The following is a 17,238-nucleotide window of genomic DNA, read 5'->3' on the forward strand; positions in this document are numbered from 1 at the left end:
ATAGGTACTTGAATGTAAGCCTGAAAATTGCATAAACTAACAATGAATATATTGTTTTAGTTTTTTATAAGTTTTAATGCCATATTTGATTTGATTTGATTTTTGGTGTTTTAACGCCACTTTTAAGCACCGTTTTTGGGCTATTTCGTGGCGGCCAGTTTTTATTGGTGGAGGAAGCCGGAGTGCCCGGAGAAAACCACCGACCGTCGATAGGAAAACTGACAATCCTAGTCAATTAAGATTGGAGTCGAGTGTACCCACACGAGCGGGGTACACTCACAACCTCAGTGTTGACTGGCTAGTGATTACAGTAGTAACTACTTAGACCACTCGGCCACCGAGGCCCCTTAATGCCATATTAAAACACCATTTAGTATTAAGAATGAGAAATACATAGACTTTTTGATCAAAATCCAAGATAAACAGTCAAACAGTGAAAGACAATAGTTTATCATGACTGTATATATATGATCAAAGGAGAGGCAAAAGACAAATACCAAAGAGTTATTCAAACTTACAAGTCGATGAAAAACTAAGAACGTCATGCAAAACAATAGAGAAAACTAAAGACTGAGCAACACGAAACCGCGCAAAACGGTCTTAAAATGTTTAAAGATAGAGTTAGACAGATCGTTTTTGACTGTATTTTACCAGCTTCTTTCGTATGGGAAGAATGCAAATGGCAACATAATAAGTTATAAACATTGTGTCGACACCTTTCATCTTGCTAAAAGACAAAGAATAATATGTATAAATTTGAAAAGTTTTCTATGGAATTCACTACTGCAAAATTCTTTATGGGATCTAAATTTTGAAAATTGTGTGAACATTTAAGAACTGGAAAATCTAACCGACCTTTACTTGATATATAACACATAAAACAAATAAGACAGACTCGTGCAGTTTTTGTTTTGTGAACTTAAAGGAAACTGTAAATTATTTTGCTCTCATTATATTATAGGTGCGTATCTTATAGAGTTTTCTATTACCATGTCTTAGTAGGAAAAAGAAAGGGTAACGGTATTGAAAGTTTATCAAATAAAAAGAAATCAGCATAAAAAGTCGATAATAACCGTTTTGAAATTTCTCAGCTCACTAATTATTTCCATGTGAATTTTAAAGGTCATTGGTAAAAGATAACAACTATACCACACTTCATGCGAGTACCACTCCCCTTTTGAATATAATTGACTATATTTTCTAAATTCTAATGAAAGCTTGATTAAATGTTGGTTTGTTTATCTATCTAATGTATGCGAGTTTTACTTAGTTTTTATAACAAAATAATGGATATGTAAAATATATACATATGTATATCAGAAAGAAAGTTCTTCAAATGCAGCAAATTAGTTTAAAATACTGATCCTCGACAAAAAATCAGGGTGTTATTTAAAGTATAATGAATTATATATATAATCTAGAGGGTTTTTAATTGATGTATACTTTTTGGATTTCTCTTTGCTATTTCTATTTCATCTGCTACGAAACGGTTACTTCCAAACACAAATTGTTAAGAGATCTCATTTTCCGGAATTCCCGTTCTATAAATAAATAGCGATTGTTAAACGATTGGAAATTCAAACGATTCGTTTTCGTTTACTTAATGAAACGCACGTCAACGTTATTGCAATGCAGTAGTTACAGTTGCACGCTTTGATAATTCTACGTTCATCGTTAATAACGATTGTTTTATGAAACGGGAAACGGGAGTCAGGCTTATAATTTTGTGCGCCAGACGTGCGTTTCGTCTACCTAAGAATCATCAGTGACGCTCGAATCAAAACAGTTGGAAGGCCAACTCAAATACGAAGTTTAAGAACATGAAAAATCTAAAATTCAAAAAGAGTTGGGCCAAATAAATCCTAAGGTTTTATATTATACCTAGATTTACCATTTATTAACATTTAAAACCTTTTGAGAATAAAGGTCTACATTTTATACATTGCAATTCAAGATCGCTCCTTCCGAAAATATCCGAATTGCGGAATATTGCTATGCGAACTAAGGCAGCAGTTATGTCAGTTACAGAAACATGGCTTGACGAATCAATCACAAGTGCTGAAATCTTCATCGATGGCTGTTGTGTGGTAAGATCAGATAGATGCAGAAATGGAGGTGGTGTGTGCATGTTTGTTCGAAAAGACCTGGCATTTTCACCTATACCCAATCTTCATTCTGACGATGTTGATAATCTATACTTCTAAAGGAAGAGACCGATTTCATTGAGCCGCAACTCCTCTGAAACCATACAAAGTCGGAAATATTTGTGATATGACGTAAAAAGGTAGTGTTTTGTATTTCCTAAATTTGTCTTTGAAACAATCTTTTTTCCACAGAAAATGCCAATTTTTGAGAAAATATCCAAATTCGGAGACCGTTATCGATCCGTGTCTTATACGCTTTCGTGCATGCTCAGTCGACGTACTGCCCGCGAAATTCAAGTGAAAGTAAGAAGAAAGGATAGAAAATAGGACAGTTAGGCCTATAATGATCCTGGATTGTATGGTAAGTGCATCATTTTGCTAAATTAAACGACAGACATCCATCCTTTTTACTCAGGTGCAGAACTGTCCAAAAATGAAATGGGCGTTGAACGTGTCGAAGTGATCCTCCCCCCTTTTTATGTGTCAACACAGGCACCCGACGTCCGGACCCCTACCCCCTTTTTATGTGTAAACACAGGCACCCTTGACACTCTTTGTTTCAACACTTGCCAAACTGCACCGTGATTTCGCGGGCATCTTCTAGTAATTTCTTAAATTTGTTTGAAGTATTAAATAAAATAAATCATGGATTTGGACTGTTTGTTTTAGGTGATATAAACATTTGCTTAATAAATAAAATGTCTTTCTTATGTGGAAACTATACCAATATGTTAAATTTGGTTAATCTAAAACAGCTTATAAAAGAGCCAACTAGAACAACATATACTATTAGAACATTAATTGACCATATTGTAATTTGTGAAGAAAATGTTAGTCAGTCAAGAGTCTTAAATATTTATTTGAGTGGTCATTTCCTTATATACTGTACAAGGAAAATTGGTAAAAAAAAAGTTTATTGAGAAACTAAATACAGCTAATTGGTCAAAATTATATATATGTAGATATATAAATTTGGCTTGGGGTATATTTAGAGATATGTTTATATCAGTTCTAGATGAGGTAGCACCAATAAGAGAATTAAGGGTAAAAAAAACAAGGTAGCACCAATGAGAGAATTAAGGGTTAAAAAAACAAGGTAGCACCAAAAGAGAATTAAAGGTTAAAAAAACAAGGTAGCACCAATAAGAGAATTAAGGGTTAAAAAACACACACAGAACCCTGGATTACATCAGATAGTTTGGAAAAATCGAGACCATTTATTTAACATGTATAAAAAATCTGGAAGCAAACATTTTTTCTCAGAAATATGCAAATATAGAAACAAAACAAAGAGTTGTTAAAGAAGCAAGATCTACATATTTTGAGAACAAGATTAAAGAAAATAAAAATAGTCCAAAAAGTCTTTGAATTTCAAAGCAGTTCATTAAATATTTGGGCTATAGTTCAAAGCAGAAAGAAAAGAGCATCTAACCTGTGTTGAACAAGATGTTATCTATTGGGGGGAATAAAGAACAAAACTTGAAGCAGCTGGGTAGGCCTACGCACTCAAATCGTGGGATATTTTATCACAATCATCAGACACATTTGTACATCTCGGTGAAAATAATTATTTCAAATTACCAGTATGAACATGTACTTTAAACAATATATTGTTTTCATCATTATTTGTTGTTGACTTTTGTCGACACTACACTTATGTGTCTCCTTTCACGTCCGCACTTTAGTAGGGAGTGCTTGTTTGTTTTATCCAGGATTCGGAACTTTCCTCCGGTTTAATAGTAATTATTACCAGTCTGTAAGATCTGTAATTGGAGTTATACTTTGAATACATGCATTTTCCTTATTATTCTTATTAAAATATGTTTGTATGCTTGTTGTATGAATACAGTGTACTCACACCGTTCAACCGACCCGTTCCATTTCTTAAAAAAACACGGATACGATCACGCACTGCTGTATAAATAAAGGCAACAGTAGTATACTACTGTTCAATAATCAAAAAACGATTTAACTGAAACAAATCCGGGTCACAAACCAAAACCGAGGGAAACACATCAACTATAAGAGGAAAACAACGGAACAACATAATCACTGAACTACTACAAAAACAAACGCCAATATAAATAGAAACGGACTATTTGATAACAACTGCCATATTCCTGACTTGGTACAGGACATTTTAAGAAAAAATCGTATACTTGGGGAGGATATCAGGAAGTCAGTATGTAAAACATTTTATTTTCGACTAATTAAAATTGATCATAGTACTGTTTTACATTTTTAGAATAAACGGACTGAAGTAGCGATTCAATGTTATATTTTCTTGTTTACATTGTCAAATATTCGTAAAGGCTTCTGTGGCACCACGTGTCTCGCCGACGATTGCTTCTGTCATAGTAAAAGTGTAATGTTGACTGCCAAAAACACGGTCCATTTATCAGTAAAATACGAAAATAAATTAAAATAAAGCTTTTTTGTTTAGATGCTATTTCTTGATAATGATGACGCTCCTGTCTAAGTTTCGTAACATTCGGGGATGGTCTAACAAAGTCTTTTTATTTCCAAAAATGTTTCATCCGACTGTATGTAAGTGATAAATGCAAAACAAAAATGTATCATTAAAAACCTGAAAATTAAAAAAATATATATTTTCAAATTTTGACGAAAAAAATATTTCAAAAGAAGGTAGGGCCAATTACATCTGTATTTGTTTGACTCACAGGGTCAAAATATAAAAGTATCTAATCCAACTGAACACTGTATATGCAATTATTTACATTTTTTGAAAAAAAAAAGAGGTCAATTTATTATATACTTAAAATATTTTACCAATTTAACATTTGTATATTTCCATCAAATCCAAATGCTATGTTGCGCTACATGACGCTGTTTAAATCACTTTGATATTAAATTTGAATTCAACAGGTGGTTATCAAATTTTGCTTCGGAAGATGTCGCTAACCAAAGTGAACTTATTTATATTAAAGACAATTCATAGCTTTCTTTCCACACAATTTTTGTTTTGGATTCAAAAGTCCTTCCTATATATTTTAAGGAAAAATATTTAAAATTTGGCAAAATCTGTTAAAATTGTGTTTTTAAGGCTTTATTCGGGCTTTTATATTTAGAAATAAGACATTATAATTTAAAACTATACTCACATTGGGCTGTGATACCGTGAATTGAAGTAAAGAATGAAAGACTTTTTTAATATGGCCCTGTTGTGAAATAAATTCAGGGAAATTAGTCCTACCTCTTTTGCTCTTTTAACTGTCTTTAATTTGATCATGAAGAAGTTTTTGTCTCAGTTTTGTAAAATTCCATGAAAGGTTTATGTAGAAATATTTTATAACCATAGACTAAAACTAAATGTTGCCGACGACAACAGTATGTAGGCTCGTTATGTTTCGCTTCCGCGACTTTCGTTGCAGACTCAACAAAAATGACACGAACTTGCATACAGAGGGATTTCTATGACGTTCTTCAATAAAATAAGCATTGATCTTCACTTTTTTCAGTAATTAGTTAAAAAATGAGCTAACAAGTATTCCAGTAATGAGCTTTATAATTTACATGAACAAAATCATTGTTTTTCCATGCCGAATACTGTTTACTTTTTATGCATAGTGGTTTTCATTGACGGTCCATGTAGGTATACCTCTTTAAAATTTCAATCACCAAGACTATAGGTACTTGAATGTAAGCCTGAAAATTGCATAAACTAACAATGAATATATTGTTTTAGTTTTTTATAAGTTTTAATGCCATATTTGATTTGATTTGATTTTTGGTGTTTTAACGCCACTTTTAAACATCGCTTTTGGGCTATTTCTTGGCGGCCAGTTTTTATTGGTGGAGGAAGCCGGAGTGCCCGGAGAATACCACCGACCTTCGATAGGAAAACTGACAATCCTAGTCTTAAGATTAAGATTGGAGTCGAGTGCACCCACACGAGCGGGGTTCGAACTCACAACCTCAGTGTTGACTGGCTAGTGACTACAGTAGTAACTACTTAGACCACTCGGCCACCGAGGCCCCTTAATGCCATATTAACACACCATTTAGAATTAAGAAAGAGAAATACATAGACTTTTTGATCAAAATCCAAGATAAACAGTCAAACAGTGAAAAACAATAGTTTTATCATGACTGTATATATATGATCAAAGGAGAGGCAAAAGACAAATTCCAAAGAGTTATTCAAACTTACAAGTCGATGAAAAACTAAGAACGTCATGCAAAACAAAAAAAACGAAAAAATACCAAAAGACAAACAAAAGTATAAAAACACACAATAGAGAAAACTTAAGACTGAGCAACACGAAACCGCGCAAAACGGTCTTAAAATGTTTAAAGATAGAGTTAGACAGGTCGTTTTTGTCTGTATTTTACCAGCTTCTTTCGTATGGGAAGAATGCAAATGGCAACATGATAAGTTATAAACATTGTGTCGACACCTTTCTTCTTGCTAAAAGACAAAGAATAATATGTATAAATTTGCAAAGTTTTCTATGGAATTTACTGCAGCTGCAAAAATTTTTATGGGATCTAAATTTTGAAAAATGTGTGAACATTTAAGAACTGGAAAATCTAACCGACCTTTACTTGATATATAACACATAAAACAAATAAGACAGACTCGTGCAGCTTTTGTTTTGTGAACTTAAAGGAAACTGTAAATTATTTTGATCTCATTATATTATAGGTGCGTATCTTATAGAGTTTTCTATAATCGTGTCTTAGTAGGAAAAGGAAAGGGTAACGGTATTGAAAGTTTATCAAATAAAAAGAAATCAGCATAAAAAGTCGATAATAACCGTTTTGAAATTTCTCAGCTCACTAATTATTTCCATGTGAATTTAAAAGGTCATTGGTAAAAGATAACAACTATACCATACTTCATGCAAGTACCACTCCCTTTTTGAATATAATTGACTATATTTTCTAAATTCTAATGAAAGCTTGATTAAATTTTGGTTTGTTTATCTAATGAATGCGAGTATTAATTATTTTTTTTAACAAAAGAATGGATATGTAAAATATATACAATGTACATATGTATATCAGAAAGAAAGTTCTTCAAATGCAGCAAATTATATTTTGGAACTAATAAAAAATCGAGACCATTTATTACGCATGTATAAAAAAAACTGGTAGCAAACATTTTTTCTCAGAATTTTGCAAATATGGAAACACAACACAAAGAGTTGTCAAAGAAGCAAGATCTACACATTTTGAGAACAAGATTGAAGAAAATAAAAATAGTCCAAAAAGTCTTTGAAAGCAGTTCATCAAAAATTTGGGCTATAGTTCAAAGCAGAAAGAAAAGAGCAATATAGTTTCTAATATAGAAAATGAAAATAACATTGATTCAAATGCAGTGGTAAATCATTTTAACATATTTTTTACTAATGTGGCTGCCTCTCTGGATTCATAATTACCATCAGCTCCAATGGTTTTTGATGATAGTACACACATTTGTAAGATTTTTTATTGAAAAGTGTATTTAAGTAATACTTACTTCGAAATTAAAACCTATGAGTGAAGAATTTGTTTTTAAAGAGTTAGAACGTTTAAATCCATGTAAGAGTACCGGTTTAGATGGTATTCCTCCGCAGTTCATAAGAGATGGTGTATTTAAAACAAAACCTGTAAAATATTTAGTTAATCTGTCTATCGTCAGTGGTATTGTCTCAGATGACATGAAAAAAGCTAGATTATAAAAAGAACAGCAGACTAGAGGTTGGATATTATAGGCTTCTTAGCATTTTCGTTATCGTATCTAAAATTCTCGAGAAATCGATTTATTCTCAGTTTGAAAATTATTTAGTTAAAAAAGATTTGTTATATAGCTTTCAGTCTAGCTTTAGGTCTACGGTGACATGTTTAATTCATTTACTTGATCATATTAAAAACATTGTCATCTATTGTGCTCTACACTGGTGCATGTATGATAACGTTAGATCTATAAAAAGCTTTTGATACAGTTGACCATTCTATAGTTTATGTAACAAACTACAAACAATGAGTGTAAAGTGTAAAATCCATAGAATGGTTAAAATCTTATTTGACAGAGAGAAAGCAGAAAGTAAATGTAAATGGCTTTGAATCTAATTTTCAAACAGTTACATGTGGAGTACCTCAAGGTAGTATTTTGGGTCCACTTTAATTTTTTGTATTATGTAAATGATATGTCTATAAGTATAAGTTCCGATTGTAAATTATTATTATATGCTGATGATAGCACAATTTTATTTTCACGTGAGAACCCGGGGGTAATATCTGAAAAACTTGGAAAGGGACCCCAGTCTTGCAGTCAACTGTTAATTGATAACAAATTATCCCTTCATCTGGGCAAAACTGAAAGTATTTTGTTTGGTTCAAAACGCAAACTTGAAAAGGTTGAAAATTTTCAAGTCAGCTGCAATAAACATATTATTCCAGCTCAAGATTGTGTAAAATACTTGGGCCTAAACATAGACAGATATTTGTCTAGGGGAATTATTGTCAGTAATATTTTACAAAAAGTGAATGCAAGACTGAAGTTCCTTTATATACATGGTCGATGTCTATCAGAAAACTCTAGAAAAACTATATATAGCAATGCCATTTGGATTATGCATTTTCAGCGTGGTATTCTTGTTTGTGTAAAAAGTTTGAAAACTAGTTAAAAAATATTTCAAAACTTCAAAATAAATCTGTTAGATTTATTAAAGATATGGGAAATAGAACTTCTGTAAACTTTAATGTACTAAATAGCATTGGTTGTATGAATGTAGAAAAATAGAGTCAAATAACTAAGACTCAACCATGTATATAAAATATTCCAAAACAAAACCCCTTACTACATGCAAGGAAATTTAACTAAGATGAAAGATTGTTCAATTCTTGAACTGAATTTTAATGTGCGTATTGTTATGCGTTTACTTTTCTACATTGGCTAGAGGTATAGGGGGAGGGTTGAGATCTCATAAACATGTTTAACCCCGCCGCATTTTTGCGCCTGTCCCAAGTCAGGAGCCTCTAGCCTTTGTCAGTCTTGTATTATTTAATTTTAGTTTCTTGTGTACAATTTGGAGTTTAGTATGGCGTTCATTATCACTGAACTAGTATATATATTTGTTTAGGGGCCAGCTGAAGGACGCCTCCGGGTGCGGGAATTTCTCGCTGCATTGAAGACCTGTTGGTGACCTTCTGCTGTTGTCTGTTCTATGGTTTGGTTGTTGTCTCTTTGACACATTCCCCATTTCCATTCTCAATTTTATTATAATTATTCAACAAGATCTAGTGAATATAATTTTTTATACCACCTATAAAAGGGCACCAGGCTTTAACATTTTATTATAATGCTATAAAGGATTGGAATGTGTTGCCAAATGAATTAAAGAGCAACAAATATTTTGAATCTTACTAATCTGGTGTTAAAGATTTTCTGTCAAAAAAGGAAAGCAACGATTTTAATAGCAAATTTTTATTTTATTGAATAGTCAAAGTCATCGTAAATTATAATTTTAACATAATTAACATAAAACCTGCCAAAGTCATGATTTCTTATATAACTATATTCAATATGTTTAAAAATGTAACATAAAGGAACCCTATTGGAAATAAGTATATATATAAGCCGTATGGCTTTCATGGGCAATCCTGATTAGGTATCATCAATTGTTTTATGATTTTAGTATTTTAACTTGTCTGCTATTGTTTTATACTACTTTTGTGATGTTTTATGATGTTATTTGATCAAATAAATCTATCTATCTATCTTTATCGCACCTCTGATAAATTATGACGTTATGATTGGTTTAACGCCGTCACGTGGTGACCCCTATGAATCCGTATGTGGTCAGTAGATTTCATATGGGGTTCATGACGTCACGTTTACTATTAATGGTGACGCAATCTATTGATGTTATTGAATTTCGTTGTTTTTTTTCTTCTACAAAACGGGACATGAAAAGTCCCGTGTACGATAAATTCGTTATACTGTTCACTACTGACCCTCTACGGACCATAGAGGGTTAGTAAAATTCATAGGGGATTCGGCCTTCGGTCTCACCCTGATGAATTTTACTAATCCTCTATGGATCCGTAGTGAGTCAGTAGCAAACCATATAACTTATAATATCTCTGTCGTGATTTTTGCCAAAACGTAGATACCTTTTTCACTGAGACTCGTAATCTTTTGTGCGCTTTATTAAATGCGGTTGGTTATTCTTAATCCCCGGGTGTTAAACTAGTTAAGCTTGTGTGAGGTGCTAATTACACCCGGGTAATAAATAATATAAGATTGCTTTGTAATTTTTTTTTTTTTTTTTTTTATTATTCCGATTGTTTATCTTCGGTATCCAGGGCTTATTACATCTCAGTAGAAATGTTTGATTCCGTCATATAACACAACATCCGAGCAAACCTGGTTACGTCTTTTGGTAACCTTAAATGGTTAATCTCACATAACAGTATTTACTAATCATTTCAAGTCACCTTAATTCTGTTCTTTCAACCTAATTATTTCCTCACAGAAATACACATAAAAGTTCTCTGTGAATTGTTAATCCTCAGAAAAAAAGTCAAAAAAACAAAAGCTAAATTTTATTGTTCATTTGTGTAGTTGAATCAGACGTGCAATACTTTAAAAGTGGCAACAATTTGATTGTCAAGAAGGAGGCAACATTCGAAATTCAATTCCATTTAGGTTCCATCTTTTTAGATCGTCTTCAAACTAGGCTACCGTCGATAAAAAAAACACAGAAGGACTACCTTCCAGTTAGAATGTATCTAAAGAACAATCTCAACAAACAAAAACGAAAACATGGAACGACAAGTGGCTAAAGGCGGTTAAAACGGAAGTTTAAGATAATTTGAAAAAAGTATAAATTAAGGCATATTCCAGTTGTGTAAAATAAAATAAACGTTTAGTTATGAAGGTTTTTGATTTATATGTAGAGTCAATTTTAGCAAAGGTCAAAATCTAGAACGTCAAATTGACCTTTGACCTTGAGCCTAATTTCAAGGTCATAGGTCAGTGATCTCATATCGATATTCCCCAAACCATTCACTTGTATGATTGAGGAGTTTTACTGATTTTAAATATATAAAGGGAGAAAACTCCTATAAAGGGTCACCAAAACATTGCTCCATGTCGTAAACAATTATTTGGCAAAAGCATCTCATCATTAACTGTTACGGTTTCTTCGGAATAAAGATAACAAGCAAAATCAAAATTAAGAACATGACCTTGACCTTTTACCTTGACTTCAATTTCCTCCAAATGGACCAAGGACTTCATATCAAAACACTTTAGGTATCTATGACTTGTGGTGTATGAATTTATTCAACATATCACCTTTGTCAATTTGAAAAGGGAAATAACTCCAATAAGATGTCATAGGATTACTTCGGTGTAACATAACCAAAACATCCTTAAGACTATACGAACAATTTGGAAAAAAATGTGTCGACATCTTTTACGGTTTCAGAGAAATAAAGATAACAAGAAAAGGGATTGTGGGGAGATAACTCCTATAAGAAAAAGTGTTTGGTCACGCAGGGTGAATGGGGAAATCGTAATCATTGTACAATATCATGGGTCAAAAATCCGTTCGATATGTCAAGTAGCAAAAAAATCTCAGACGGCAGAAGATAAAAAAATAATCAGAACAAAATCAAAAGGTCTTTCCACTTCTCGTAATTACTGATGTTTTTTTTTCATTTTGTTTAGATAAACAATAATATTATTAACAACGAAGTATGTTTATTATTAATGGATATATGAATAAAAAGACGTGTTTATATAAAATAACTATCTCTTGCTTTCTGTTCTCTAATAACCAATGTCATTCATTAAAAAAATCCTGAAATTATAAAAAAAAAAATGCAGTCGACGGAAATTTAAGTCAATAGAGTTAAACTTCGAGTTAAACTTTCGAGTTGGACTTCGAGTTTGAATATAAAGGTCAGAGTTCAAATTTGTTTTCAAATAATAATGACAATGTTTGTGCAATGATATATTTTTTTGAACTTCTTCTTCTTGTATTTAACGCTAGTTTGCCTGAATTGTACGTTTTTTTATAAACTTTTATTATACTACTCATCGAGATTAATTTAGGATTAAACACATTTGTTTTTTGAAGTTATTTATTATGTGTGGTCCGATTAACTCAAAAACTTAATGAAAGTCTGCTTGATGTCAAGTTCTTGATTCAGCGAACCAGTTTACATATCAGTAACCTCTTTAAAATATGTTTAGTCGTTACAATTCTCAACCCAAACATTTGGTTTTTTTTTCTCTTAAACTTTGAACCCAGGATTTCATTCACATACCTGGCGAATAAATATATATCACAGTTAAATCGACATAATGTTTTCATAGGTTGCGAAAGTAGTTTCGGCAACATGGTCGAACGAAGTGTAAACCAAGGAAAACAATTCGAAAGGACCAATCACATTCAAGTATTTGTAAATATGCAAATAATATAAGATTTAAAATGGTGTGGCTGATATCTCAAAATGCTATCAAATCTTGTTACGTATGTATGTGTCCGTCCGATGCTAGGAACATCATCAGTTGCTAATTAAAGCATTTGGTGTTGATGCAGATTTTTTATTGTTTTCTTTTTTTCTTTCAGATTTGTTTTAAGATTCTGAAGCAGTTTTGAATTTTGTAAAAAGATCTATCTATTGATATAAACTGTATGTTGACCTCTTGTTGCTGTTCGGATGTTTATGTTGTTAGATTGCTGTCTCGGTGACGTATACCTTTAATTTAAATTCAATCAGCTATAGATTTTAATCCGATCTCTTTCTTATGTATTGACTTAGATCTAAATGCAAATTCGAAGTCAAACTTAACACTTAACCCTAACCCGATCTCTTGTAAATTATTCGCCGTACCCAATTGCTGACCATCAAGAATGCATTTACCTAAAGTTTTCGTATAGATGAGTTCAATCTTGTTTATATTCTATACAAAACCCTCATTATTTTCTTTCTTTCAGGTAACATTAGCGATGGGGCTTTTTCAATAAATGAAAAATAGAATATTGAAATATTCCAAAATTAGACGTTTAGTTGGAGCAGATAAAACACAAACCTCACCATTATTTTGACTCTCTCGGGCATTTACATCTTTGTTCTGGCGGCACATCCTTCAAAGCCTGTTCAATATGTTTTCCACAACCTGGGAAAAAAATGCAATTTGATAAAAGCAAACAGAAAAAAAAAACAACAAAAACAAAGTCGGAAAATATGCTATTGGCTTTGAACTAGCTGTCAGTAACTGCGAGTACTTTCAGATCTGTACTTAGTTTCTTTTTGTTGTTGTGATGTACAAGTACCCGGCCAAGTCCACTCTGTGTTTTTGTTAGATGTATTTCTATTTGTATCCATCTGATGAGTTAATCCTTTTTCAACTGATTTTTATAGTTCGTTCTTATGTTGTACCGTAACACCACTGTCCAAGGTTAGGGGGAGGGTTGGGATCCCGCTAACATGTTTATTCCCGCCACATTCTGTATGTATGTGCCTATCCCAAGTCAGGAGCCTGTAATTCAGTGGTTGTCGTTTGTTGGTGTGTTACATATTTGTTTTTCGTTCATTTCGGGGCCTTTTATAGCTGACTATGCGATATGGGCTTTGCTCATTGTTGAAGGCCGTACGGGACCTATAGTTGTTAATTTTTGTGTCATTTGGTCTCTTGTGAAGAGTTGTCTCATTGGCAATCATACCACATCTTCTTTTTTTATATCACAAAATAATTACTTAAATATGAGGAATTACACTTGTACAATAAATGCTATAAAAATAAAGTTGGCTAAAGCACATTTAGTATAAAGCGTGAGCGCTTCATACAAAAACTTGTGCGCATGATCAACACTTTTACACCCCAAAAAATTACAAAAAGGAGCATTTAATTTTCATAATTACATTTGTATATATGCTACAACCATGAATAAAATGAATAATTCGAGCGTTTAGGTTTTTCATGCATTGTTGTGACGTAGTCATTGGAAGCACATGCAGTCATGAATATTGAATAATATTTTGAGAAATAAAAAAAAAAACAAATTTGGAATGCCTTGCGATTGTTGTCAGCCAATCAAAAAGGTCTTTCAACTGATTTTATAGTTTGTTATAGTGTTGTGTTGTTATCGCTGTCCTAGGTTCGGGAAGGGGTTCCGCCTCCACAAACTTATTTAACCCCGCCTCTTTCTGTATGTTCCTGTCCCAAGTCAGGAGCCTTTAATTTAGTAGTTGCCTTTTGTTGCTGTAAATCATATTTGTTTTTTCTTTTGAATTGATTTGTACATAAATCAGGACCTTGGTTTTCTCGTTTGAAACGTTATACAGTTGTCATTTCGGGCCGTTTATAGCTTGTTATGCCGTATGGGTTTTTGCTCATTGTTGAAGGCCGTACGGTGATCTATAGTTTCTAACCTTTTACGCCATTTGATCTCTGGTTTATGGTTGTCCTACAGGCCATCATGCCACATCTTATTTTTACCCCCTATCAAAGTTATCGTAATTATGAGATATCATCAAAAAAACAGTTGAAAGTCAAATGTGTTCAATTATAAGAGTTGATATATTGAAGATACCTTTTTAAAAAACTCAAATGAATAACTTAAGGTTTGTTTAGAATGCATTACAATAAGAATATCTGTTGCAGTAATGTACTACATGAAGAGTTATCTGCGTCGAAGGGAATTTGACTGTCGCATGTACATGTATTCGGTAAAACTCTATAAAAATCTCGAAATGGAAAAAGAACTCGTCAAGGTTTCTATTTATATACAATATTCTGCTGCTTTCTTTGTCGACAACAGTGGCTGATGTTAGTCTTATAATTTGAGAACTGATTAAAATCATTATAATTTAGAAATACACTAAAAGGATAATAGGAATATCAAAAATTATTGGACATTACAGCAGACCACTCGAACCAGCGCAACACTTAAATTTTGCCGTTATTTTGAGAGCTGTATGTTGATGTTTAATTTTGAAAATAACGGATTCTTGTCACTTTAGAAAACCTCGGAACAAAATTCGTGCTCACTATAGTATATTCATATGTAAATAAGAGAAATATCCAAAACTGATGAAGAATTACACACGGCATTGTTTCAATTTTTTTTTAAAACAGACTACAAATGTAGAGTCTTCAATCAATATTCGTTGTTTTATACATTTAATTTACATTGTATTTACCTGACCATGTAGGCTTGTTGCATTTTTCGCAGGTTACTTTGGAACACATTTTTCCCTTCACTCTCAGCAATAACTATTGACGTTGTCAATGGTTTTAATTGTTGATTGCTTGTTGATAACGTCCGGTTGTCAAGGATGCGCTGCACAGCTTCACTCCAGACAAAAGTAGCCGTCATGGCATGCAGGCTTGAATATGTGCCAATTTGAAAGTTTGGTTTTTTTTTTGTAATTTTGAAAAAAAATTCTCGATTTTTAGCAATATTGTTTTATTGAATTATTTCGACAACTTTTTTATTTTTTGGAAATTTTTGAAAAAAAAATGTTATCCCCGGGTGAACTGGGTAGGATGTTATCTACACCAGGTAATTAACCAATCAGATTGCAAGATTCTTTATCATAAGAAATAACATGGTTGATATATTAGTTGTGATTGGCTTTGAATTAGCTTTCAGTAACTGCGAGTACTCTTATTTCGGTGTATTGCGTTTATTGTTTTTATGTTATTCGTTTTGTATCTCGTACCGATCTTTTGGATTAAGCCAATTGCAACTGATTTTTACCGTTTGTTCTTATGTTGTGCTGTTACACCACTGTACCAGGTTAAGGGAGGATTGAGCACTCACAAACATGTTTAATCCCGCCATATTCTTTTTGTGCCTGTCCCAAGTCAGGAGCGTGTAGTTCAGTGGTATTCGTTGATTCATGTCTGTCATATTTGTCTTTCGTAAATTGTTTTGTTATAAATTAGGCCGTTTTTATGTAGGGGCCTTTTATAGCCGACTATAAAGAATGGGTTTTTTCATTGTTGAAGGCCGTACGGTTGCCTATGGTTGCTTACATCTACTTCATTTGAACGCAGGTGGATAGTTATCTCATTGGCAATCATACCACATGTCTTTTTTTTTAAATTGAACATGTATTTGTGCACGCGTGTAATCCTTATCAATAGTATCTTTAAAATATATTGAAAGTTGTAATTTGTATTAACTTAATAAAATATTAATAATTCAGGTACATGTATCTTTAGTGTATTTAGTTTATCCCCCCCCCCCCCCCCGTTTTCCCTTCCCCCCAAAAAAAATAACAAAAATAAAAACTACAGCAACCAACTAAATACATTTTAGTGTAAACTATATTTAATTATGAATTAAATACATCTTATAAAATATAACTTCACATTGTAGCAAATAGGATTCAGAAACAAGCAACAAGTGCTTATATTAATCTTATGACTTAAAACACAAATTTGTGTGTGGAGATTATTTTAGGATGAAAATTTCAATTAATTTGTTGGTAATCTATTATATAAAAAAAAGAAGATTTAGTATGATTGCCAATGAAACAACTCCCCACGAGACCAAATGACACAGAAGTTAACAACTATAGATCTGCATACGGCCTTCAAAAATGAGCAAAACCTATACCGTATAGTCAGCTATAATGAAAGGCCCCGAAATGACAAATGTAAAACAATTAAAACGAGAAAACTAACGGCCTGATTTAACCTACATACAGTTTTGGCTGAAAGTGTCTGTGACGAAGAACTTATATTTACAGATTTTCGAGAATACAAAAATATATATGTTGTTCTCATTATAAATCTGAAAGTAAAACTTTTAAAACAAAACTTCGACATAAATTGTCTTGTGAGTTGAAAGCAGTATCATTTCACGTGAAATCAATTACCCGGTGTATCACACGATATAGCTGAAATACTATGGAACGCCATGACTGTCTTCTGATGTTGATTGTTAAATATGTTCGGTGCTTTATGCATTACGTTCAGTAGTATTTATATTTTGTTCAGAAGTTTTCATATTATGTTCAGTAGTTTTGACATTTTGTTCAGTAGTTTTGACATTATGTTCGGTGCTTTGGTTATTATGTTCAGTAGTTTCATTATTATATGCAGTGGTATTTAAATTAT

The 17,238-nt window shown here is 32.4% G+C and overlaps 1 long non-coding RNA gene across 2 annotated transcripts in view; it reads right to left on the reverse strand.

Annotated features, from left to right (window-relative positions):
* Positions 1-15,410, reverse strand: part of LOC127729990 (uncharacterized) — a 53,099-nt gene extending 37,689 nt beyond the window's left edge. Inside the window, exons 1-3 of one of the 2 annotated variants that reach the window (XR_007994923.1) lie at positions 15,312-15,410; positions 13,203-13,284; positions 11,876-11,959 (exon numbers count right to left, since the gene is read on the reverse strand). This is a non-coding gene — a long non-coding RNA (uncharacterized LOC127729990). Of the gene's footprint in view, positions 1-11,875; positions 11,960-13,202; positions 13,285-15,311 lie in introns of those variants that run through there. The other variant, XR_007994922.1, reaches the window with a different exon arrangement.
* Between the last annotated feature and the right edge of the window lie 1,828 nt (positions 15,411-17,238).

This window comes from Mytilus californianus, unplaced genomic scaffold, assembly GCF_021869535.1.
Source record: "Mytilus californianus isolate M0D057914Y unplaced genomic scaffold, xbMytCali1.0.p SCAF_2, whole genome shotgun sequence".
NCBI classification, from domain to species: domain Eukaryota; kingdom Metazoa; phylum Mollusca; class Bivalvia; order Mytilida; family Mytilidae; genus Mytilus; species Mytilus californianus.